The sequence below is a fragment of the Cornus florida genome, unplaced genomic scaffold (genome assembly GCF_030987335.1).
Source record: "Cornus florida cultivar Cherokee Brave unplaced genomic scaffold, ASM3098733v1 CherokeeBrave_3.0.0_Hap2_Chr09, whole genome shotgun sequence".
Lineage (NCBI taxonomy): Eukaryota > Viridiplantae > Streptophyta > Magnoliopsida > Cornales > Cornaceae > Cornus > Cornus florida.
In genome coordinates, this window is record NW_026775579.1 from 78065045 (window position 1) to 78078295 (window position 13251).

The window sequence follows — 13251 nt, forward strand, 5'->3', positions numbered from 1 at the left end:
TGAGGGTCCTATTTCAGTTTTGTATGGTAGAATATAACGTGTCTTTTCGTATGATGAACCATGTGAATCAATATACTCACGAGTATGTCCTGCATTTTTTTGTATGTAAATTGCGTCGTTGTAAGTAAAATTACATCAAAACAAATTTATTCCTATATACAAACACAGAAACGAAGGCAATTCTAACACCAAATGAGGACTTTGAGTGCAACAGTTGTCTAAAATGGTTCAACCAATATAGAACAATCTACAAAATCATTAACGCTGCGTTGCCAGCGAGAGAGCACTAACCTGGAACTGAAATTGAAGATAATATCAGTCCACAATACAAATTACCCAATTTCCAGTTCCAAGGCATGAATTCCCTGCCACAAAACAGTGCCTGAGGAGAACCATGATTCAGGTTTTTTTTTCCGGGTAAATAAACCAAGATTCAGATTTGAAGGCACTGCAAGGAAAAGTGAAAAGAAAAAGAAAAAGAAAACCAAAACAATACATCAACCATTAAATGAAATATATATATAAACAAAGACAACAAAGCATTCTGTAACATTAATGATTAATCAAATCAGGAGGATATGGAGAACAATAGATCATCAGGTATCAATAACAAAAGGCGATCACAGTCTGCACTTCACAATGGAAATATAAATTAAAAAACAAAAATACTTGCAGAATTCTACATTCACCATCATGAAAGTTATCTTGGAGTCCAGTAGATTACTATTATGAGGGAACTAAATTGAATTTTCTACCTGTAGAGGGCAGGGCAACATTAGCATCTAGAAGCATCAGATTAATTACCTTTATCATTAAGGAGACAAACAGCGTCTAAACTCTCCAAACTTTGAACAACTTCTGGCATTCTTAGGCGATCTGAAACACTCAACCCTTGCACACAGCGGATGCCCACCTCAGTAATTTTGTATCCATCTTTTCGACTGAAACTTGAATATTTTTCAAAGCTACCGTGCACGACAGAGAACTTCAAGGCGCCAAAGCTAAAGCACGATTTCTTATGCTTCTTCTTCTTCTTTTCATATTCAGCATTGGCCCAACCGAATACAGGATTCTGACTCTTTTTGTTCCTCTCAAAGACTCTTTTGGATATTAGCTCCAAAAGTACAGCGCCAAATGAATAGGCATCGTTTTTATCCAGCCATTTACTTGTTGAAGGGGTTTTTAGAAAATGTCATTACAAAAGAGAAAAAGATGGTAAGAAACGAACCTAATTCACAGAAAATTTTATCCAGGATAAGACTGAAATAATTAGGACAAAATTTTGTATCATTTATTGTAAAGTGGGGGAAAAATTTAAAAATTGACATGCAAGAATTAAACAATATTAGAGATCAATAAGATCAATCAAATGGACTCCAGTGGAGTTTTATCAATAAGCTACACAGCTATTAAATGCCATATCTAAACTGAATACTCACGAAATTTGTTGGACAAGCAGATTCACATGGAGGATGTTAATGACCCAATTAATGAGAATAGGATAATCACCTTCCACTCCCACAATAGAGATCTCGTATATGAAAAATGGGATTAAAATTTTAGGCTTAGTAACATGGTGGATGTTAAATCATCAGTACATGAACGTGCAACTACATTTTAAATCATTGTAAAATATTTAGCAAAACTCCAATCAATTTCAAACAATAACAAGTTTAGAAGTTAAAAAATAATAATAAAAAATGAAGGAATAGTGGAATAATAGAAATTATTTTTGTAATAGGTAATTCAGTAATAAAAGGTAAAAACAATTTTGAAGCACAAATCACAAAAATACTCGAGTGAACTCAATAAAAGCCTTTTCCCCGGTCAGTTGTGCAACTCATGTTTTTCCCAATATGCACTATTTTTTATAATTTCAACAAGCCCTATGTTATCATATCTTTCCTTATTAACGTTGTCCATCTTAATTTCAGTTTTCCCCTCTATCTTGCATTATCCTTAATATGGAGCATACCATTTCTCTTGAAAGAAACCAGACAAACCTTTTGACTGTGATTGATTCTATAGCAAAACCATGGTAGCCTACCAAATAGGGAAACAAAAAAAAACCACACTAGCCCATTAGAGGAATAAATAAAGCCAAGTCTCCTGCTCCAAGGCAACTTGCACTGTAGACTTGTCAATGTATCTGATATTGATCCAAATCCAATCTGATAATTTGGATACGCATTCATAACCCTTTAACGAACTGAACTCGATGGATATTGACATGGTCGATGTGATACGATATTAGTCTGATCTGACATAATACAAATATAATATTCTATAAATAAATTATCTAATGCTAAAATATATAATATTTACATATTAATAAAAAAGTTTTATTATTGTTTTTCCTCTTCCTTTCCTCTCTCAATTTTTTCTTACTAATGTTTTCTTCAACAAAGAGACAAATATCTAATTTTCTTTTTGTTCATTTTTAATTTGTCTCCATCAGCTACACGTTCCTTCTTTTTTTGGCCCCTCTTTTTCTGATCACTATTTGCCAATCTCTTTTGACATCAATTTTTTTAAACAAAAAAGTATCCTACAAGGATCAGGTTATCAAATCAAATATCTGATCAACAACAAACCGGATATCGGTTCATTCAAAAAATATGTTGTACCAAATCAGCTTGGATAAAAAATAATCCCACTGAATTCAGATCGGATCGGACCAAACTTGATCCCGTCCAGATTTGATCCGCTAGCCAACATAGTGTATTCCTCTGAAAATGCTCGCAACACAGGACCTTTCGTACACTCGCTCTAAGGAGTGACAAATATGTGCCCCTTAAAACATTGGTAATTAGAACTTTAAGGGCTGAAATTTAGCATGAAAGATTTTAAGTTGATGCAATTATTTTTGAGGAAATATGCAAATCCAAATTCACTTTTGTTACGACGACAGCAGTGAACCCAAGAATCCCGAAAGAAAATAAACAAGCCACACATAAAATACAACGGAATTATACGTGGTTCGGCAAAGCCTACGTCCACAATGGAGATCTAGCGAAAGTCTTCACTATGCGAAAAATAGGATATTACAAGTTTTAGCCCTTCACACTCTTTCTTAGTATTTTCAGTGCCTCAAAATCTCTACACTCCAAACCCTAAACGCCCTTATATATCGGGCTACAAGAAAGTACTAATTAAGGTCCACGACCCACAAGCAAAAACGGGCAAAATTTTTTCCTATGGTTGCAACGCGACCTGGTACCAAATTCGGGCCACAACATCACAACTTTAAAACGTGCCTTTTGTTGTAAAGTATAAAACATATGTGAAGAGATATTAAACGAGAAAAACATAAAGATATTACGTGGTTCAGCTATTAGGGCCTACATTCACGGTATAAAAAGTTCAAAGGGCTACATCACTTTTATTATGATCTCTCAACTTGTACACAATACAATGGTGGAGGGTCCTCAATATAGAAGAAGAAATTATGAGAATGGAAAGAAATAGAAAATAGGAAAGGAGGATTTTTCTCCACTATTCCTTTAATAATAGCAAATCTTCAATAATAGGAAACTAAATCAATTACTCGAGAATTTTTCTCCACTGATTCCTCTATTACATCTTCAATATTCTCCCTCAAGTTGGAGCATGAATGCCCAACTTGCCATTGAGATGACGAGTAACAGCAAGTGCGAATAATAAAGAGAGATGAGAGAAGATGAAGAACAATGCTACCGAACACACCGGCAACCCAAACAAGTCAAACAAAAATTGCTGGAGACCACGGCAAAGGTGAAGACAATGCTACCTAACACACTGACAACCAAAAAAAAGTCAATACAAACTGCCGGAGACAGGCAAAGGCAAAGAATAGTGCTACTGAACACACCGGCAGCCCAAACAAGTCACAAATAGCACAGAGAAACCCTTACCAACATTTTAGATGCCAAGGGAATACCCCAAAATAGGGGTCCAAACCTAGGAAGAGAAATTAGGCTCTGATACCATGTAGTAAATAATAAAATAGAAGTGAAGAGAGAAATGAAACAAGAAGAATAAACCGATTCCTCCATTAAATCTTTAATATTCCTCCACTGATTCCTCCATTAAATCTTCAATACCTTTCATAAGAAATTTGTTAACTACCCATCTACTCTAAAAGTTTAAGCTGTTAGAGAGGGTGTAACTTTAATATTTAAATTCCTCAACACACCCCCTCATGTGTGGCCTTCTTTTGGTCCAACACGTGTTTGGTGAGGTTAAAACTCGAAACCTTTGGCTATGATACCATATTAACTACCCATATACTTTAAAAGCTTAAGCTGTTAGAGAAGGTGTAACTTTAATATTTAAATTCCTCAACAAAATTCAATCTCTATAATGACTTAAAATTATAATCCCTTTTAAAATGAAACATTTAAGAGATATCCCAAAATCTGTTATCAAGAGATACTTAATAGATAATCTGAAAGTCTTTTAGTTAAGTACTTGACTGGGATTACTAAAAAGTCCCTTATGTTTTTTTTGAGAAATCCCTTGTGTTGATGAATGACGAGCAAAAGTAACAAATTTCACAAGGCCCAAGAGACTGGAGGGAACATAAACCAAAATCAGAGTAAGGGATCAATGGGAAAATTATACATTTATGAAAATAGGCGATTTCAAGATTGAAAAGAATCTGTATATTGCCGCACATTGAATGGTTTACAATGCTTTAGTTAAATAGGAAATACAAGGGGCTAACAAAAGGAAACTATAGGCTGACTACAGGCTGTAACAGCAAGCTACAGGTTGTAATTACAGGCTATAAACTAACAGAAGCTACGGGCTGTACACTAACAGAAGCTACAGGCTGTACACTAACAAAAATTCCTAATCTTAGTCATTGACTATCTATATTTACACACCTATCATATCCCCTAAAATTTGGTCTTATTAAAACCGAATATCTCTTTTTCAACACTCCCGCTCAAGCTGGCTTGTAGATGTCTTCCATAGCTAGCTTGTTTCTTAAAACTTCAAACTGTCTCTTGTGTAGTCCTTTGGTAAGGATGTCTATAGCTTGTTCAATAGTAGAGACATAAGGAATGCAAATCATACCACAATCAAGCTTTTCCTTGATAAAGTGTTTGTCAACTTCCACATGTTTGGTTCTGTCATGGAGGACTGGATTATGAGCAATTGAAATGGCAGCCTTGTTGTCACAGTAGACTCTCATTGGAGGAGAAACAGTAACCTTCAAATCTTCAAGGAGTCTTTTTAACCATATGGCTTCGCAAATCCTATGGGCGAGTGCTCTGAACTCGGCTTCTGCACTACTCCTCGCTACTACATTTTGTTTCTTGCTTTGCCACATGACTAAGTTTCCTCCAACGAAGGTACAATATCCTAAGGTAGATCGTCTATCAACTATACTGCCTGCCCAATCAGTATCTGTGTACACCTCCACTTGCAAATGACCTTGTTTCTTGAACGTAAGTCCTTTACCTGGTGAGCCCTTTAAGTACCTCAGAATCATGTACACTGCTTCAAAGTGTTCCTGTCCAGGAGAGTGCATGAACTGACTCACCATACTTACTGCAAATGCTATATTTGGGTGTGTGTGAGATAAGTAAATTAGTCTTCCTACCAATCTCTGATATCTTTTACGATTAACCATATTCTCGGGTTTGGCAGCTTCTAACTTTAGGTTGACTTCAATTGGAGTGTCAGCAGCTTTACACCCGAGTAGTCCTGTCTCATTAAGCAAATCAAGTACATATTTTCGTTAATTCATGAAAATTCCTTCTCTTGACTTGGCAAATTCCATTCCAAGGAAGTATTTTAATGCTCCCAGATCTTTGACTTCAAAATCTTTAGCAAGTTTTTTCTTCAGTCTGGTTAACTCTTCAATGTCATCACCTGTCAAAAATATATCATCCACGTACACAATTAATATGGCAATTTTCCCTTCCTCACCGTGTTTGTAGAGCATGGTATGGTCTGCCTGACTCTGATGATACCCATGACTCTTCACAGCCTTTCCAAAGCGTTCAAACCACGCTCTTGGAGACTGTTTCAAACCGTACAGGGATTTTTTTAAGTTTACAGACTTTGCTCTGACCGTGTTTTCCTTCGAACCCAGGTGGCAAGCTCATAAACACTTCTTCTTCCAAGTCTCCATTTAAAGAGGCATTTTTTATGTCCAACTAATGTAATGGCCAGTTAGAATTGACGGCCAACGACAATAAGACTTGGGTAGAATTTATTTTTGCTACAGGAGCAAACGTCTCTTGGTAATCAATGCCGTACGTTTGCGTAAAACCTTTCGCCACAAGTCTTGCCTTATACCTTAATTTCCACACTACCATCAGCTTTACACTTAATAGTGAAAACCCATTTACACCCAACAGTTTTCTTTCTTTTGGGCAAGTCAACCGTCTCCCACGTTCCACTCCTTTTAAGAGCATTCATCTCTTCTAACACTGCTGATTTTCAATTCAGATCATCTACTGCTTCCTGAATGTTTCTTGGAACAAACAAGTGAGAAATATTTGAAGTAAATGCCCTATGTTTATGGGAAAGTTTATCATAAGACAAGTATTTGGCAATGAGATGCTGGGTACAGGTTCGGATTCCTTTTCTAACAGCTATAGGGATATCAAGGTCTACAGGAACTTGGCTAGGTGACTCTGTACTATCAGAAATAGTAGGGACAACTGCAGACAAGTTAGGATTTAGAATACCTTGAGTGTTCAGGGAGTCATTGCTCGGGACCTCTGATTGGCCTTGCTCAGGTACAATAGTAGGCTCTCTACTCTTTTGATGAGTCTTTTTCCTGTTATAAACCAGAAGCTCAGGATTCAGTTTTTTTGGAACCATTGGTAGGATTTCTCCCCCTGTTGGAGATACAGTAAGGCTCGGCAAATTAGGACTAGGAGGTCCCGAGTTTCCTGATTCTAGAACATCATTTCCCTGTTTAAAAAGATCAGTGTTCGTAGTAATAGAGTGTGAGACAATAGTTTTGGGTAAGGGAATATTAATAGAAATCTCCCAAAAATTTTCTTCACTCTCTTTCTCCCCCTGAAGAAAAGTTTTCTGAAAATAAGGATGATTTTCTAGAACAAAGACATCCATACTGATAAATATTTTTTTTGTTTTCAGATTGAAGCATTTGTACCCCTTTTTATTCGGGGCATACCCAACAAATACACATTTTTCAGCTTGATGATCCAATTTAGACCGAAGTCTACTAGGTAAATGGACAAAGACAGTGCACCCAAATACTTTCAAAGGCAGGTTGGAATAAATCCGAGTTTCAGGAAAAGATTTTTTAAGGCTTTCAAGGGGTGTAAAATAGTTAAGAACATGAGTAGGCATCCTGTTAATCAAATATGTTGCTGTTAAAACGGCTTCACTCCACAAATACTTAGGAATATTCATTCACTACAAGAAAAATGACTTTTTACCACAGTGGAAAAGCCTTTCTACCACAGTTTTGAACCGTGGTAGAAACAGCCGTGGTAAAAAGTATCGACTTTCTACCACGGTTTTACACCGTGGTAGAAAGTTAGCCTTCTACCACGGTTTTGCACCGTGGTAGAAAGTCTACATTCTACCACGGTTTTGCACCGTGCTAGAAAGTTCGACTTTCTACCACGGTTTTGCACCGTAGTAGAAAATAGACATTCTACCACGGTGCAAAACCGTGGTAGAATGTCGACTTTCTACCACGGTTTTTACACCGTGGTAGAAAGTATTTTTTCTACCACGGTTCTTCATTGTGGTAAAAAGTCTATTCGCAGAAGAAAAATAGATTTTTTACCACGGTGCATAACCATGGTAGAAAGTATTATATAATTTTTTTTTAAAATAATACTTTAGCCCTTGTGAAGGCTCTTTTATTATTATTATTTTTTATTATTATTATTATTTTAACTACTACTAACGTTACAGAACCCTAAATAAATAAAAAATAACATTATAACCAAAATAATTTACAATTCATATATATATATATAACCAATTCCAAATCATTGTTTTATATAAAAATTAACCATATACAAATATAAAAATTAACCATGTACATGATCCACACCTTACATATTTACTTAACCAAAATAAAACAAAAATTCTTCATATCTTCTTGCAACTTCTTCTTCTTCATCAACCATCTAAAAAATATAGCGGCAACAAAAAAGGTAACTGCAACCCGCAATCCTAGCTTTGACCTACAAAGATAGTTAAAGTAAGAGAATTAATGTAAAGCATTATAAAGGTACTTTGAAAGACTCTTCGTCTTAACTCAAGCAAAGCAAGTATTAATATGGTCTTAACTCAAACAAAGCAAGTTCAGTGTATCATGGAAATAATCCCAAAGCAAGTATTAACATGTACAAGTACTTTTGAATCAAGTCCAAATTATGAAAGTTTAGTATGAAATTGGACTCGTACATTATTTGATAAAGCATTCAAAATCACAAGAGAAGATGATAGAATGAATTCCCAAAAGGAAATTGGGAAAACAGTTGATCAAATACAATGAAAATGACACCTCAGGAAGGGAATTGCCGAAAAGCATCTAAAACCCTCTTGGTATAATATAGTAGTCTGAAGTTCAAAAGAAAACACTTCAGTTTACTAAAAGGTGTTAGATGCAAAAAATCCATCCACGTAGTTGATGTAGCAAGGACTGGTAGGCTTATCTCATCAATTTTCTAGTAGTTTCAACCTAGCCTTTAATTAACAATTACAAACTAATTGTAATAATCACTTTGTTTATTTGCTTAAGAGAGACAATATCATGATCATAATGGTGATCATTTACCAGCTTGTTGCAATAAACAAATTGAATCTGTCGCCTATGTATTTATTTTAGGGCATGTAATAATTTTCATGCTCTAATCATGTCACTAGCCCTTCTTTTACAGAAAAAAGTAGGATACTAAATAGTTTCTTGACATGAGAGGAAACACAACAGAGATCAACGAGAAAGCAAAGCCGGTAAGTGCAGTATCAAAGTTGACTACGTTATACATGTAAAAAAAGCATTCAATTTCAAATGAATATCATTTTGGCACTTAATCAATTGACATAAGGTCTCATTTACATGAGAAATATTATAAAATGAGATTAAAAAATAATAATAATATTTATATATATAAACTGTTTTAAGGCATAAATTTGAAAGTGAGGCATGAAGGATATATTTATATATATACACACACACACACACACACTTAGACATTGAGGTGTAGGGTTGAAAAAAACTTTTTGACTCATATGCAATCAACTTTAAATCATGCATTTTGGGACTTAATCAATTGATGGACATAAGGTCTCCTTTAGATGATAAATTAAAAATTAGTTGGAAATTGTGTTGATGTATAAATTTGAAAGTGAGAAAGAATTATGAATAAGTAGGTAAGCTTTATTGTCACTATCAAAATTAAGACATTGAAAAAGTCAATTCGGACAGGCTTTGAAACAACAAAATCTAAATGGTGAGACACAAAATAGTGGGATTCTAGGCTTTATTAAATATTCAAACCCACTAAATATTCAAACCCACTAAACTACTAAAGTGTTGATTTTGATAGACACTAATTAAAAAAAATGGTCACTTAAGGCACGTGACCCCCTATACACCGCAAAATTGGTCACTTAAAGGCACGTGACCCCCTATACACCGCAAAATTGGTCACTTAAAGGTACGTGACCCCCTTGAGCATGAGTATAAAAAGCATTAAAAATGTGTAATCATAAAAGAAATGCATCATTTACAAATTTTGATGTACTTGATAGGCCATGCAATTGTATTTGTGTCTAAAGCTCAACCCCACAATGATTAGGCCCCCAAGCTGGCCAAAAAAGTATATGCAAAACTTGAAGTTGATTTCAGTTCAAAGAAGAGGGAAAGGTAAGCGTACTGCTGCCAATTATATGGCTTCTTTTGTTTTTCTTAATTATAGATTGAGTTTAATTTTTGAATAATCTAGTTCACGTATCATATATCCACTAGATACTCTTCCTTTCAGAACAATTATCTTTTTCTTTTTCCCCTGTGAAATTCAGAATAGCTATCTTCATTAAGATCTGAGTGTCATCATTTAAATTTTGTAAGAGAAAAATAGGAAATTGTAAGTGTCACTAAGTTACGTAAAGGATTATTTTAAAGGTAATCAATTTTCAAAAACTTGATTTTCATCACTTCATGGTTATTGTCCTTTCAATCATCATCATCATCATCATAATCATCTTTATGTTATTCTTCTTTTCCTTTCCGGTGTAATTACCCCTTTCTATTTCATTGCATTTCTGTTAGTTCCCTCGTTCTGCCTAGATTCCTTTCAAATTGAAATGGCTCTTTGGCCTGGATCTGAATCTCAACAGTGTTGTGTTTGAGTCATCTAAAACATTTTGGCCCACGATTGGTACAAAAAGCATCATATTTTGACTAACATGATTTCATAAGGTTAAGGTCAAGGGTGATTTTAAAAGATTTTAATAAACTGAAGGGAAATATAAAAGGAGTACTTACAAAAGCCCCTTGTTCTCCCTGATGGTCTAAATTTTATTTATTTATTTATTTATATATATATATATATATATATTTTTTTCACTCAGGTGTTGCAAATTTGATATACATGGATCCGAAGCAAATTTCTGGGATGACTTGGAATCCAAAATAGTGGAATGCATCATGAACACACTTGACAGGCGTATTCAGTTTTATGAGGATGAGATTCGCAAGCTCAGTGAACAGCGCTTCATGCTCATTTGGAACTTTTGCAACTTTTTCATTCTAAAGGTAGTTGCAGTGGTAAAACTATCTTTATAGTGACTAAGAGATTGTTATGTACGGGCGCTTGGCTGTAAGGAGATATCTTACTTCAGTATTGTGGATTTTTTTTTTTTTTTTTTTTTTTTTTTTTTTTTTTTTTTTTTTCGGAAATTCGTATTGTGGATTTTCATGATCCCTGCTCATGTAAACTTAGTTGAATTATATAGCACATCTGGAGAAGTTTTCAACAGAAAAGAAAGAATATGCCTCCCATTGAACATAGGTGGTGGCCGGCCAACTAACATTAACTCGTGTCCTCTCAGCCATGCGTTCATAATTACATAACATTCTTATTCAGAGTATTTTCTTTCTAGAATATTCCAAGTTATCTAGTGCTTTTTTCTCTATTTATAGTAAAGCTTGGCTTTCATGTTTGAGATGGCTCATCTTCATGAAGATTCATTACGTGAATATTACGAATTGGAACTCTGCTATTTGGAAACAGGTGCTTAATGTTTATGTTTCATCTCTTTCTGCCGTCAATGTTTATTATGGTTATTCTAATTATGTTTCCAATTCCAGTTACTTCTGAAATGTAATAGATATCATTTACCTGTCAACTATTAATGGTGTCTCTAGAAATTTGACTGGTCTTAGCCTGTTTGTCTTTTATGCATATGACTTATGGTAGTTCTCTTAAGGGGAAGAAAATCCTTAATGACTAAATATAAAGATAAGAACATGTTCATTTCTCTGTCATTTGAAAAGAAGGATAGAAGCTTTGGAAAGTAATTATGTGGGAAAAGGTTCATCTCAACAAATTAAGGACAATAACAATGTCGGGATACATTTGCTAAACAAAAAGACAGAGATAGGTGATTGGCCCAGAACTAAGAGATGTATTGTAAACTAGAATGACAAAAACCAAACCCTCTCTTTAGATTTATTGTACAATTGAAGAAAAAACAGAGATTCACTAAACCACCAATAAAAACCTTAAAGATTGGCTAATCAAACCAATAAAACCCCAAATTCCAAACCACATTCCCCAAAATCAGAGTCAAGAACGAGAATAGAGGCGATTGGGGAGGCTGAAATTAATGATTTGCCCTAAAAAAATTTATATTGAATAATTGAAGAATGACTTACCAGGGCCTTCAGCTTGTTTAAGACTCAAATTCAACCCAAATTTACCAATTAGTCTTTCAAATCCTACAAAGGGAGATCCTGTTTCACCAAATAGGATTTAGTTTGCAAAACAAGAATTACAGACCTTATTAATTGATTTAGAAAAAAAATAATAAAACAAAACCCATACATACAAGTTCGTAGCTGCAGAGAGATGGCTTGAGAGTTGAGAGACACCGGGACAGAGCCTGAAGCTTGCGAAAGGCGAACCCAATCGAACTGAAACAGCGGGATTTGGAAACTGAAGGATATGGGTTTTGATTTTGAACAATAATATATGATATGTCGATATGGGTTCTGATTCTTGTAGATTTTGTAGTTTACACTTGTAGAGACAGAGAGAGGGTAACTTCAGAGCAGAGAACGAGAATAGAAATGGAGGCGATTTGGGATGCTGAAGTGATGAGAACGAGAATAGAGATGGAGGCGATTTGGGATGTTGAAGTGAGGAGAACGAGAATAGAGATGAGGCGATTTGGGATGCTGAAGTGAGGAGAACGAGAATAGCGATGGAGGCGATTTGGGATACTGAAGTGAGGAGAACGAGAATAGCGATGGAGGCGATTTGGGAGTGAGGAGAACGAGAATAGAGATGGAGGCGATTTGGGATGCTGATCGAAGTGAGGAGAAGATGAGGCGATTTGGGATGCTGATCGAAGTGAGGAGAAGCTGAAATGATTTGCCTTAAACTATGTGGTCTGTGTACGTGCGAGGCTATATATATTTATGTATATAAAAAAAAAGATTAATTTTTTCTTTAAGAAACTAGTGGGAATAAAACCCGCCTTCTATATTCAATTTCTACCACGGTGCTCCACCGTGGTAGATTGAATTACTACCACGGTTTTCCATTAACTGTGGTAGAAAAAGCGGCACAAAGGGCGTGACCTTATCCCGCTAAAATTTAGTGAAATAACCTCACTTTCTACCACGGTTAATGGAAAACCGTGGTGAAATAAATTAACTTTCTACCACGGTGCTTTTATAACCGTGGTAAAAAATATAATTACTACCACGGTTTTAAAATAACCGTGGTAGAATAAACTTTCTACCACGGTTTTGAAATAACCGTGGTAGAATAAACTTTCTACCACGGTTTTGAAATAACCGTGGTAAAATATAAATTTTCTACCACGGTTATTTTATAACCGTGGTAGAAAGTGTTTTTTACCACGGTTATTTTAAAACCATGGTAGAAAGGGCGTGGTAAAAAACTATTTTTCTTGTAGTGATTGAAAACATGATGGCATGAGAAACTTCAAGTAAATGTTTATTCTTTCTTTCAGCAATTCCATTTTGTTGGGGCGCGTCAACATAAGTGGATTGGTGAAAAATTCTTT

The 13251-nt window shown here is 35.1% G+C and overlaps 1 non-coding gene across 1 annotated transcript; it reads left to right on the top strand.

Annotated features, from left to right (window-relative positions):
• Positions 1 to 12905: 12905 nt before the first annotated feature.
• Positions 12906 to 13029, top strand: LOC132275800 (small nucleolar RNA SNORA72). Its single transcript, XR_009470747.1, has one exon. It is a non-coding gene; the product is annotated as a small nucleolar RNA SNORA72 (small nucleolar RNA).
• The last annotated feature ends 222 nt before the right edge of the window (positions 13030 to 13251 follow it).